Source organism: Hyperolius riggenbachi, chromosome 2 (genome assembly GCF_040937935.1).
Source record: "Hyperolius riggenbachi isolate aHypRig1 chromosome 2, aHypRig1.pri, whole genome shotgun sequence".
Classification (NCBI taxonomy): domain Eukaryota; kingdom Metazoa; phylum Chordata; class Amphibia; order Anura; family Hyperoliidae; genus Hyperolius; species Hyperolius riggenbachi.
In genome coordinates, this window is record NC_090647.1 from 156,450,012 (window position 1) to 156,464,846 (window position 14,835).

Consider the following 14,835-nt stretch of genomic DNA (forward strand, 5'->3'; position numbering starts at 1 on the left):
TCCCATCCACTTGTATTGCCTATGCGAATCTTCGCTATAGTGGAAACGAGCCCTAAAGCTTCATGTATTTTTAAACCACACGGTGAAACAGCAGTGGATCCCAGCTTTTAGAAAGCACTCAGCAACTGATTTAATGGAACAGAGATTCGGGTTCTCAAAAAAATACCAGAACTTACGTGAAATTTGCTTTAAACTTTGTACACATACTAAGACTGAAGTCGGTAAGAATGAATGAAGCTAGCTGAGGGGACGATAGTTGGGAGTGACACGTTGGTTAAATTACAGCATACACGTTATAGACAGTTGTCCAGGCTCATCGGATTGGGAGGTGTGCGCAGCCAGAAGTAGTGAGAGATTATGGAATGTGGTGGAAAGATATAGGTTGAAACTTCCACTGTTCATAGTTGGTGTATAACCTCAATTATTGTTGTTTGCCATTTGCATATAGAATTAACTCATTTGCCTCATGCATATTTAAAACTATCAGCTGGTAAGCCTGCTAATTGAATTCAGTAATTGAACATGCAGGGGGTGGAGCTACAAATTCTCTCCAGCAAGGCGATCACATGGGGCTAGGCAGCCAGTGGGGGAGAGGTGAGGCTCACTCACCTCATCCCTACCTCACTGGCTGCTCAGACCCATGTGATCGCCTTGCTGGAGAGAATTTGTAATATGCCCCCACACATCACATGTCGTGCTCTGCACACACCACAAAGGGTGAGTGGAGGTATTATTATGTGTGCCACATGCCGCCAGCAATGCAGCGCGTGAATAGAGGGGGGTGCTGCTTCGGCTTTCCCCGGCATTTGGGGTGCTGTGGGGGGGAACACTGGGATCCCCATAATTTGGGGCACATTTTAATAGATCCAAGGCACATGCTCCGGATCTACCCCCTAACAACACCCTGGCAGCAGGAAAGATTCAGGTAAATTCAATTTAGCACTAATAATGTTAAAAGAGGGAATTCTTCCTTGATCTTGGATTTGGTCGAAGTACTGAATATTTTTGGTCTCAGCAGCTTACAGACTAGGTGTTGTAGCATGATCCCCAGTGTTGCCTATAGGGATTTTCAGCTTGATTCTATCTTGGCTGTTAGGAGGGTATTTGTGAAATATTCCCAAGCCTGCATAGAGGTGTGAATAGTAGGGTAAGGTGAAGTAATATATTTGTATTCCAATGACATGGCTAGCAGTTTCATCGTTCATTTGTACCAATTTCCTTCTAATGTGTGTACAAGGCTTTATAGCAGTGACACTGGCATGAGAAATGTCTTTCATAACAAATTTCTAATGGTTCCAGCAATCTAATGGGGGAAAGGGGGGGGGGGGGGGGGGTAGCAGTCCTTGGAGGCTTTTTACAATTTTAAGTTTAGATCCCCTTTAAAAATGGTACCTAACGCTATGATAAATGTTCTATGTTTTGCTAACATAGCAAAACTGCTGGAAGAAGGGCCAGTGCTTTTAGAACTACTTCCTGTTCCTTTCCTTTCTTATAGTTTGTAGAATTTGTAACATTCTTTCCCGTTTACACATGTATCAACTCTGCACTTTACCTAAGATGTTTGGGAGGATTGAGTGATTTCCTGTTTCTTATTTCAACCCCCAAAGAATGCCAAATATTTATATACAGCACACAACAGGAAAGCAGTGACAGGGGCTCTTGGTTACGCTTTAACGCGTTTAAGCTCACCAACTGCGCCAAAGTGTCCCCAATCTGGTGAGTCCTACTCTAACCAGGCAAAAATGCTAGTTTTTTTATCAGCGTTCTAGTGGGAACCATACCAAAAGCCCAATGTGGTCAACTAAATGGGAGAAAGGAAATTAAAAACACCTCACCTTCTACTAGCTACTGACTGAACTATGAGCTCCGCTCATTTATATACTTAACTGTGCTAGAGGTGGGCGTGGCTATGCATGCTCACAGGGGAAAATTATAAATAAATACCAAGGGATGAGCAGCATATAGATATTCATAAGCAGGCCTTTTCCATAAATTGCATTTTTTTCAATGATCCTTCAAATAAATTGAATTGGTCAGTTGGCTCACCTGCTCAGTTCAGTCTGTGGGAAGGGCATGAGAAACGAAATGCACAACTAACAGAAAACACCGGCTACGGAAGTGTAGAGATTTGCCGTTGCATTTCATAGCTAATGAAGATGTTGTAGGTAGGAGACCTACAGCTTACCTCGAGGGGAGAGATGCAGAGAAAATGAATGAATGATGTAGTAAAGTTCATAAACTCGTACCTATGATCACATAGCTGTTATTTTGTCTACATGAGAGATGAATAATGGCTGATTAGTTTTTATTTGGAAATAGGAAAATAAGGAAACTTGAAGGTGAAAGCATATGGAGTTTGCAATCTTAATTCCTTCATAAACAATGCCTGTTGCCTGGCTGTCATGCTGCCAGAGGAGTCAGACCAGAGTCAGAGCATCAGATCTGCAAGCTCATTCTGGGTCAGTTACTAAAAGGACAACTGAAGAGAGAAGAATAAGTAGGCTGCAATATTTATTTCCTTTTAAACTCCACCAGTTGCCTGGCAACTCTGCTGATCTCTTTGGCTGCAGTTGCATTTGAATAACAACAAGCATGTGGATAATCTTAGTACTGGGGGGTGGAGGTGCCCAAAAATAGGTAATGTAATGAAACAAAAAATAATATAATAAATATGGTCACAAGCGTGAACGTTAAAAATTTCTGGTGTCCATGCTTGTGAGTGACCATATTATTTTAAAGGCACTTATACTGACCTAAAGAAGCGGGCTGAGGCCTGTGAAACAAGTTGTCTTTTTAATCGTGCTGAATAAATAATTTAATATTTTTACATTTACCCTGTTATTTGGTTTCTTCCATCTGGAGTGGTAAAGACACCTCACTCCATCTAATATTTTTTGTTTCATTACATTACCTATTTTTTGGCGCCTCCACCCCCCAGTACTATACAATACATCTCCTTTGGAGGTGTTCACCTTCCGGGTGTGGTGTTATCTACAACAAGGAAGGACCAACCAGGAGTGCGACCATCTAGTTCTAGTAGGACCTGGAATATCGAGTGGGGACAGTTATTTTCTCATTGGTGATATACAGTAGTTGCAGGGACTGCAACCTACCTTTGTGAGTATAAATATTCTTATACTACAATCTAACATCTAATACCCCACAATACTGCACCATTTTTCTCCTGGTCTCTCCTTGTCATACAGGTGACCATGGTATGCCCACAGTGACCACCTTTCCTACTAGAAATGTGGCTAATATTGTCAGATCTGACAATAATGTCAGAAACATCTGATCTGCTGCATGCTTTTTCAGGATCTATGGATAAAAGTGTTAGAGGAAGAGGAGCAGCAGGTCTGCCAGGCAACTGGTACGGAAATAAATATGGCGGCCTTAGTATATCATTACAGTTGTCCTTTAAAGTATTAGAAGTAGAGCATTAGCACAGAAGTCAGGCAACTGGCATTGTTTATTACAGAATAAAGATGGCAGCCTCTGTATTCTTCTCATTTCAGGTTCCTTTTAAAAAGTTAAAGGTCACATAAAAAAAGCTATCAATGTGACCCCCATTCTATTAATGTATTTATTTAAGTATTTATATAGCACCGACGCACAGTGGCGTAGCTAAGGAGCTGTGGGCCCCGATGCAAGTTTTACAATGGGGCCCCCCAAGCACTCTATACATAGCAATTGATACGGTGCACCAAAACCTGCCAATGGCAACTACAGAGTCAGAGGTGCAAGGAAGGGATGGGAAACAGTTTGTTAATGATTACCACTATTCAAAGTATCTATAGAAGTGATTATTATGAGCACAGGACCAATAGAGAGCTAATACTGTAGTTGAGGGAGGGCCCTTCGGGGCCCCTCTGGCCCAAGGGCCCCGATGCGGTCGCTACCGCTGCACCCCCTATTGCTACGCCCCTGCCGACGCATTACGCAGCACTGTACAGAGTATATTGTCTTGTCACTAACTGTCCCTCAGAGGGGGTCACAATGTAATCCCTACCATCGTCATATGTGTATGTATGTATCGTGTAGTCGTGTATGTATCATAGTCTAAGGCCAATTTAGGGGGAAGCCAATAAACTTATCTGTATGTCTTTGGGCGGAAACCGGAGTGCCCATAGGAAACCCACACAGACACGGGGAGAACATATAAACTCCTTGCAGATGTTGACCTGGCTGGGAATCGAACGGGGGACCAAGCACTGCAAGGCAAGAGCGCTAACCACTACGCCACCATGATGCCCTAATCTATAAGAAGTTTGTATCTAAAATTCCACTTCCTTTTGCTTCCTGTTAGTCATTTTCCTCCAGAACTCAACATGAGAGTGATTGCAGACTTTTGTGTGAGCTGCTGCAATTCTATACTATCCACTACAGCAGGGGTAGGGAACCTATGGATCAGGAGCCAGATGTGGCTCTTTTGATGGCTACATCTGGCTCACATACAAATCAGTAGGGGTTCATTCACTAAGCTACAATGCTCAAGCAGTACAGCTTAGTGTGGCAGCGCAAATACAATTTTCAAAGTAGGCACGCTACTGCTGTAGCATGCACTACTAACTTACTTGCACTACCCCAAAATGAAAGGCTGCTCCTATTTTCCCACTCGGAGTCTGGACCCTGTCAGGTCCAGTGACTTTGTAGGACGAGATCCCTTGTCAAGTGACAGGCAGCCTATTGGGCCAATCAAAGTGCGAGGATCTCGTCCTTAAAAGTTATCCAACCCCCAAGTCAGCTAGCTAATTGTACAAGCTATAAGTCGGTATTTCTCCTGTCTGGGAAATTGCTGATGATGCTGAAAGCCAAGAGCAGCTGAAGATGTGTCTGACACTTCCACTACCCAGCGGATCAACTGTATACACATCACCATTGCAAAAGAGATATGAGCGCTCTGCTGCACATGTGCACTGTCCCAGTTTGAAAAATATTGTATGGCTCTCACAGAATTACATTTTAAAATATGTGGCGTTTATAGCTCTCAGCCAAAAAGGTTAATGACCCCTGCACTACAGCATTCCTGATAACATAAAGATGTATCATTCAGTATTGCTTGTTTTAGTTATACCAGTTATTATTTTGAGGCCAATAATAAATATTTGTAGAATAGTAACTGAAATAGTGATATATTCACGAAAGGCCGGTAAATTTACTGTGCACACACAGTTTACAGCAATGTAACCGATATTTACGCAACTGGTGTAGCATGGGTTGTGCTACATACAGTATGTGCTATGTCAGCTGTGTAAATGTCAGCAAAATTGCTGTGCACTGTACAGACAGTACATTTTTGTGAATATGCCCCATAGTTTTTAATATTTACACAGCAGTTGCGCATGGTTGCTGTTCAGGATGCCCAGAACCTTTCAAGTGGCACTTTGTCTGCGAATTACTACTCACTTAACTTTAGGCACCTAGTGGATTACCACTTCTTAGAATTAAGGGGATATTTACTTATTATTAACATATACCAGCTGGGAATTTTACCCCAGAAATATCCTTAACCAGCTGAGCGGTCTGGACGAGCTCAGCTCGTCCAACACCGCCAGCGGCTGCCGCTCAGGCCCTGCTGGGCCGATTTTAACGAAATAAAAAGCAGCACACGCAGCCGGCACTTTGCCAGCCGCGTGTGCTGCCTGATCGCCGCCGCTCTGCGGCGATTCGCCGCGAGCAGCGGCGAAAGAGGGCCCCCCTAGCCGCCTGAGCCCAGCGTAGCCGGAACAAAAAGTTCCGGCCAGCGCTAAGGGCTGGATCGGAGGCGGCTGACGTCAGGACGTCGGCTGACGTCGATGACGTCACTCCGCTCGTCGCTATGGCGACGATATAAGCGAAACAAGGAAGGCCGCTCATTGCGGCCTTCCTTGTTTATTCTGGGCGCCGGAGGCGATCGGAAGATCGCCTCCGGAGCGCCCTCTAGTGGGCTTTCATGCAGCCAACTTTCAGTTGGCTGCATGAAATAGTTTTTTTTTTATTTAAAAAAAACCCTCCCGCAGCCACCCTGGCGATTTAATCAGAACGCCAGGGTGGTTAAAATACCCTACATGTTATGCTCCATAATGTGACTTAAGATTTTTTGCTTTTTCATCTGAGCATCACGGACCATCTACTCTGAGTTCTGCCTCTGAGGAAGCTGTTCTGTGTAACCATGAAATGCACATCAGGCATTATCTGCAATGACCATGGTTTATATGGCCTTTTTTAATGGAATTGAGTTAATATTAATAAACGCTATGACTTAATATAGTCTATGTGCTTGCCTATGCAAACCCTACAATGTTGATGTGATTTCAGAGTTGAAGCTGATTACTTCTGTTTACTTTATCTTTATTCATACTACAGTTTTGCATACATTCGCTTTTACCTCCTGGTCTTTTTGGCACAGGGCGAGCCGAATGCTGGCTTACCCTGCTGCCACTGAAGTTTCGGACAGTGTTAATTACTATTCCCCCTCCCAGTCATAGTAACTCGGAGGGAGAATTTGGGGTCCGGCAATCGCCGAATGCCTGAATTACCCATACGCAAGGCACGGACTATAGCATTGCTGCTATAACCTCGCCGAATTCAAGCTATATGCTGCGCACACTGTGTGCACCGAGAAGCCCTGCCTTGACAATTTTTGCAAACCTTTTTGTAAAAGTAATGGCAACTTTACAAACCAAGCCACTTTGCTTATATGCTGCATTTAGATCCATGACTCAGTTCTGTTTTACTGACTATAGAAAACTCTGATGAAAAAGATGAGATGAAAAAGACAGAGCAGCAGAATTGATTTGAATATGACAAAGTGATACATAGGATATATTCTGCTCAAATAGCCCAAACCAAATACATTTCCAAAGCTCATGTAAATAATGACCAGACAACTATACACCTAATCTCACTGTAGACATAGAATAAACTTGACACTTGCAAAATGGCTATTCAAACACAACAAGAGGCTGTGAACATGATGAGTTTTTTAGTATTTCATATCCTCATGTTCAATTAGTGTAACCTTATTGAGATCACAAAGTAAGGAAAATCAATGGAAGGTCTAACAACAATCAATATACATTCTGTGTTCTGATGTATTTTACATAAAGGGAAAAGAAGTGACTGTATATTAAATACAAACATTAATCTCATCATTTATATTTTGTGTATAATGCATACATAATAACTTTGTTTTTGGTAGAGATGTCCAAATTTCATTTTGCTATATTTACTCTGGACCTCATTGTTCACCCAAAATGCTCTGAAATGATGTGATTTGTATTCATTAAATAGAGAAGATGTAATCATTCGTTCTATCTACATTATCCTCAGAAATGATTTCGCTAGTATGGTCGAAAATGGAAAAATATGCTTTGCTGGTGATACACGTAACACAAAATCTGTTTTTGTGGTTTTCGCTGCAGCACACTGTAAGTACCACAATGTTTAATTAAATGTGTGTTTTCTGTATCTGATGAATTTTCCTGCCCCTACACCCTGTTTGGATTGACATGCAAGGTGGTCATTAGGCAAAACAACATGAACTGGACATATATATGTATGTATATATATATATATATATATATGTATATATATATATATATATATATATATATATATATATATATATATATATATATATATATATATATATAGGAAGAAATTCTAGGAGCGGCAAAAGTGAATTTTCATTATGTATAATTGCAAAGTACATTTTTTTTCCTGATTTGGCTAAGTTAAGTACGTACAGTAATGATAGAACAAAATGAGTGTGTTTGCTTTGTATCATTAGCTTGTTGTCTTTGCTATTATTTTTTGTAACTTAGTACTATTATTTTTTGTGAAGAAGGTGGCCTTTACTGCCATGCTATAAAGGACTGACATCAGCTGTAGTGATGAAAGAAAATAAAAGGAAACTTTCCAAACAGAACTGATCCCTGGGTTGTCAGTCTTGCATTGAAACTTATTGGGATATATTTACAAAACACTGATAAAATGTACTTGTGCAAGACTGATCTCTTGAGGTGAAATATGTTTTCTGAGGAAGTTTCTTCAGACTGACTGCAGAGTGTGCTTTGATAGACTGTCCTCTTCTGTTATTAGGACTCACTCCCCCAGGGCCATTTTTTTAACATGCATTTTCCAATGTTAGCCTTTATTAGCCATGCCATAGGGTAATATTTTATGGAGCAGAGTGGTCTGTACATGCAGATAGGCAATAAGTAAAAGCAAAAGTGGGCATGGCCATGTTCAGAGGGGAAGTGGGCGTGGTTATGGGTGGCCTGACCAAACAGCATCTTGTAATGTAGCCTAAGGCTGGGTTCACACATACAATGTGTACAGTTTTGTTCCAGTCCTGTCAGTTTTCTATCAGTCAAGAATAAAACTGATAGAAAAATGATACAAAACTGATGAAAACTGACGGCACAGGACTGAAACGGAACATATATTTGTGAACCCAATATGGTACTCCAGCCAACAGGTACAAATCCCCAGCACATCAGACTCGCAGACCAGCAGAACCTCTCTGCTCAGTGTAATCAATGTCTCACGCCCGAACATGCCGCTGTTCCTTAATGTATAAATGTTCATGTATGTGTGCATTTATACATTACCTGTCCTGTGTCACTGTGCCTGTCCGTCTCTTAAATCGGACGTTCCTCCATTAGCAGTATACATGCCGCCAGCACGTGACGTCACACTCAAGCCAGCATGCTATAGAGCTAATGGAAGAGTGGCAGATTAGGGGGCTGGACAGGCACAGCGACACAGGACAGGTAATGTATAAATGCACACATACATGTACATTTATATACTGGGGGAACAGCGCTGGGAGTTTTAACACATTTGTCCCGATATTGCTCGCTGTTTCCATCATGCATCTAAACGTGAAAGTCGGTCCTACATCTTGCAGCATATCCATATTATACATGCAGCCAATTTTAGCCTGAAATTGGTTGCATGATCGATCGGACATGCATTTGGCGTCACCAATTCTCATCCGATTCGATTATAATAATCAAATCAGATGGTCATTGTTCGCCAAGTTACCTGATGTATGGCAACCATAAGCCCTTCTTAACAGAAAATGATAAACAGCAACTATACATTATAAAATTATGATACAGAGTGCTCAAGAAGTTAGGACCAGCAGTGAAAGGGTTATTAAAATAAAAATGCAGGCTAGAGTGAAGAGCAGAGCATAGTGCAGAGGACAGGTCAGTGAGAGAGTGAATAGTGGAAGGAAGGGGGGGATGAGCAGCTTACACAGTGTGTCTGGTTCAGTGTTGCCAACCGCCCATACATTTTGTTACAATTTTAGCTGCCCGTGAATTCTGTAAGGAATTCAGCAGCGTCCATAAGGGCGGCCAGAATGAAGTGTGGTGCGGCGTTTGGCAGTGGGCGGAACTTACCTCTGTCTCGGTCCAAGCGCTGGAAGATCCGGTGCCGCTGCTCTGGTCTGGACCAGACCAGACTAGCGGCAAATCCATCCCATGCCTGCAATGAGACGGAGGTAAGTTCCACCCGCTGCCAGCCACTGTCCCACAGTTTGTTCTGGAGGTGAGAGCGAACGAGGGAGGGAGAGCCCTAAGGTGAGGGGGAGGGGGGGAGATGGCCCCCCTACCCTGCTGATCCCACAGCTCTCCCTCTTCTCTGTGCTGTTTCCCTCCTGCTGAGGGCACACCTGCCTACATATACTGGGGACATATACTGGGGACATATACCCTTGCCTACATATACTGGGGACATATACCCCCGACTACATATACTGGGGACATAAACCCCTTACTACATATAGTGGGCACATATACTCCTGCCTACATATAGTGGGCACATATACTCCTGCCTACATATACTGGGGACATATGCACGTGCCTACATATACTGGGGACATATAACCCTGCCTACATATACTGGGGACATATACACCTGCCTACATATACTGGGGACATATAACCCTGCCTACATATACTGGGGACATATACACCTGCCTACATATACTGGGGACATATACACCTGCCTACATATACTGGTGACATATACACCTGCCTACATATACTGGGGACATATACACCTGCCTAAATATACTGGGGACATATACACCTGCCTACATATACTGGGGACATATACACCTGCCTACATATACTGGGAACATATACCCCCTGCCTACATATACTGGGGACATATACCCCCGACTACTTATACTGGGGACATAAACCCCTTACTACATATAGTGGGCACATATACTCCTGCCTACATATAGTGGGCACATATACTCCTGCCTACATATACTGGGGACATATACACGTGCCTACATATACTGGGGACATATAACCCTGCCTACATATACTGGGGACATATACACCTGCCTACATATACTGGGGACATATACACCTGCCTACATATACTGGGGACATATACACCTGCCTACATATACTGGTGACATATACACCTGCCTACATATACTGGGGACATATACACCTGCCTACATATACTGGGGACATATACACCTGCCTACATATACTGGGGACATATACACCTGCCTACATATACTGGTGACATATACACCTGCCTACATATACTGGGGACATATACACCTGCCTACATATACTGGGGACATATACCCCCTGCCTACATATACTGGGGACATATACCCCCGACTACATATACTGGGGACATAAACCCCTTACTACATATAGTGGGCACATATACTCCTGCCTACATATATTGGGCAAATATACTCCTGCCTACATATACTGGGGACATATAACCCTGCCTACATATACTGGGGACATATACACCTGCCTACATATACTGGGGACATATAACCCTGCCTACATATACTGGGGACATATACACCTGCCTACATATACTGGGGACATATACACCTGCCTACATATACTGGTGACATATACACCTGCCTACATATACTGGTGACATATACACCTGCCTACATATAATGGGGACATATACACCTGCCTACATATACTTGGGACATATACACCTGCCTACATATACTGGGGACATATACCCCCTGCCTACATATACTGGGGACATATACCCCTGACTACATATACTGGGGAGATAAACCCCCGACTACATATAGTGGGCACATATACTCCTGCCTACATATAGTGGGCACATATACTCCTGCCTACATATACTGGGGACATATACACTTGCCTACATATACTGGGGTCATATACACGTGCCTACATATACTGGGGACATATAACCCTGCCTACATACACTGGGGACATATACACCTGCCTACATATACTGGGAACATATAACCCTGCCTACATATACTGGGGCCATATACACCTGCCTACATATACTGGGGACATATACACCTGCCTACATATACTGGTGACATATACACCTGCCTACATATACTGGGGACATATACACCTGCCTACATATACTGGGGACATATACACCTGCCTACATATACTGGGGACATATACCCCCTGCCTACATATACTGGGGACATATACCCCCAACTACATATACTGGGGACATAAACCCCTGACTACATATACTGGGGACATATACACCTGCCTACATATACTGGGGACATATACCCCTGCCTACATTTACTGGGAACATATACCTCTGACTACATATACTGGGGACATAAACCCCTTACTACATATAGTGGGCACATATACTCCTGCCTACATATAGTGGGCACATATACTCCTGCCTACAAATACTGGGGACATATACACGTGCCTACATATACTGGGGACATATAACCCTGCCTACATATACTGGGGACATATATACCTGCCTACATATACTGGGGACATATAACCCTGCCTACATATACTGGGGACATATACACCTGCCAACATATACTGGGGACATATACACCTGCCTACATATACTGGTGACATATACACCTGCCTACATATACTGGGGACATATACCCCCTGCCTACATATACTGGGGACATATACCCCCGACTACATATACTGGGGACATAAACCCCTGACTACATGTACTGGGCACATATACACCTTCCTACATATACTGGGGACATATACCTTTGCCTAAATATACTGGGGACATATACCCCTGCCTACATATACTGGGGACTTATACACCTGCCTACATATACTAGGGACATATACCCCGCCTACATTTACTGGGGACATATACCTCTGACTACATATACTGGGTACATATACCCCTGGGTACATATACCCCTGGCTACATATACCCCTGCCTACATATACTGGGCACATATACACCTGCCTACATATACTGGGGACATATACCCCTGCCTACATATACTGGGCACATATACCACTGCCTACATATACTGGGGACATATACCTGTGACTAGTGGCTACATATACTGGGCACATATACCCCTGGCTACATATACTGGGCACATATACCCCTGCCCACATATACTGGGGACATATACCCCTGCCCACATATACTGGGCACATATACCCCTGGTTACCTGTTCTGGGGACATCTCTACCCCTGGCTACCTGTTCTGGGGACATCTATACAGCTGGATACCTATAGACCTGGGGCTACCTTTTTTTGGGGAACCACTGCTGTCAGATTAAGTGTATTTTGGGGAACTACTGCCAGATTATGTGTATTTTGGGGGAATCGCTGCTGCCAGATTACATCTATTTTTAGGGAACCACTGCCATATTACCTGTATTTTTACGTGGATTTTTTGGTGAAATGCTGTAAGATTACATGTATTTTGGGGGAAGGGGGGTAACACTATGGCAGAGCTCAAACTTCCCCGGCAGACCTTTTACAGCAGTACTAAAATCATGTATATTTGGCCCCACCCATGACCACGCCCACATTCTGTTGCATCGCTACGCCCATTTTTCGGCGCGCCGCGCTAAGTGCGGCACAGGGGATTTTGTCAGTTAAAAAAATCTTTTGTCAGTAAATTTTTAGATATTTGTCAGTAAAAAATAACATGAAAGGTTGGCAAAGGTTGGTTGTTGTCTGCAGACTGTCCCTCCTACCTGAGCCAGTCTTAGCAAAGCTGCAGATAAGAGCTAGGGAGTAAGTAGAAAGAAGCACTACCTGCCCACCAATTATCACAGTAATGTGGATGCTGGTGTATCAGGTCACTAGGGGAGGTCAGGTGACTCGTACTCTACACTGAACATTCCGTCCATCCGTAGCTGTAAGCTGCATCAGTACACAGGCACGGTCTGACGCCAGCTGTGTCCTGTGTGTGCAAGAAGCAAAGCTGGGCTGCTGGGACTGGAGACAGGTAGTAACTTGCCTCCTTCTTACTTTGCACGTCTCCTCAGCACCCATCTTTGCTCTAGTAGTCCCACCCTGCCCAGAACCTTTAGGAGCAGCAACTTTCTTTCCCCTGCTCCTGCTGACACATCACACTGCACGTGGTGGAGATACACAGTCGCACTCCTGCCTGGCCGGGATCACATGGGGCCGGGCAGCCAGTGAGAGAGGTGTGAGCTACAATCCTCTCTCTCACTGGCTGCCCAGCACCATGTGATCCCCATGCAGGCTACAAGCGTGTGTATCTCTGCAGTCACAGTCCGCAGCCATGGAAACAGTCGGGGCACTGCCGATATTACATATTCAAGGCACTCTTGTCAAGATACTGGGCACTAGCCCCAGTTCTCAGCCTCTAGCAGCGCCCCTGTAAATTGCTATAATTCATTCCCATTGGTGAGTGCACATTTCTACCAATGTGCAAATGCATTCCATACAGCTGTTTTGGTGAGGCTGAGTTTCTGTCCCATTCACAATTATAATGGGACTATGCAAGAGCACCATGGGTGTACTTTATACTAATGATAATTGCAATTTGATCTGATTTTGTTAGGTGCTGCGTGCATGCAACTAGTCTGCATGCTTGCAACAAATATGTATGTTGGCGGCAAATGTTCAGGAAAGTGGCGTCCAGAAAGTCGTGTCGGGTTCACGCCGTCCGACGTCTGTCGCCCCGGTCTAGCTGCTGACTCCGGTGGGGGGTGTTTCACACAGATGGCTTCTGTAAGCTTCCAGATAAAGTCGTGGTGGGGTACAGGACTGTCACTCTTTTCTTTGTAAAGGACATAAGCGTTCCACAAACACTGTTCCAGCAGGTGGCAGAAATTTTTTTTTTGTAGTAATTCCGCTGCTGTTTGCGGACAGCCGGATAAAAAGACACTTCTCCATCAGCCCTGTCCACACTCCCCATCGTATGGTTGTAGTACACGACCCGCTTTGGGCTTCTCAACCTCCTGTCGACTCCTGGTAGTGGTGCGGACAGTCTCTGCATTGTGCACCGTGCTGAGGATGCACACATCCCGCTTGTCCCCCAACCTCAGAGCCATCATTTTGCCCTTCTGCCAGGCACCAACCTCTCCCTTCTTCAGCTTCCTGTCAGTAAAGGCCGATGGCATATGGCAAAGGTTAGTCCTCACCGTGCCATATGCATCTGTCTTGTGCTGGATCAGGTGGTCAAATAGTTCCGGGGAGCTGTAAAAATTGTCTGTCGTAAGGCAGTACCCCTGATCCAGCAATGGCTCGATAAGCGTGAGCACCGAAGAGGTAGCACACCCAAACTCACTGTACTGCGGTGCAAATTTGGTTCCTTTGCCTGTGTATATCACAGAGTTCCATATGTAGCCGGTCTTGGCCTCACACAGCATAAAGGACTTCACCCCAAAGCGTGCACTTTTGGATGCTTACTAAACATCTTTGAATTACTTTGGCATGATTGGATTACAATTAGCTTTGTGTACTGATCCAATTATGCAATGTATGCGACGGCCACCGGGGGGCGCCTGATCAGCATCAGAGGAAGTGCTGACACAGAGGAAGTGGTTGGGCAGTGCCATCTTGCCTGCC

At 44.1% G+C, this 14,835-nt stretch overlaps 1 protein-coding gene across 2 annotated transcripts in view; it reads left to right on the plus strand.

Annotated features, from left to right (window-relative positions):
• SUCLA2 (succinate-CoA ligase ADP-forming subunit beta) overlaps positions 1–14,835 on the plus strand; it is a 599,900-nt gene that overhangs the window by 380,729 nt on the left and 204,336 nt on the right. For both annotated transcript variants that reach the window (XR_011026128.1, XR_011026129.1), the window contains one exon: positions 7,312–7,409. The gene's annotated coding sequence lies outside the window, so the exon portion shown is untranslated. The remainder of the gene's footprint in view (positions 1–7,311; positions 7,410–14,835) is intronic.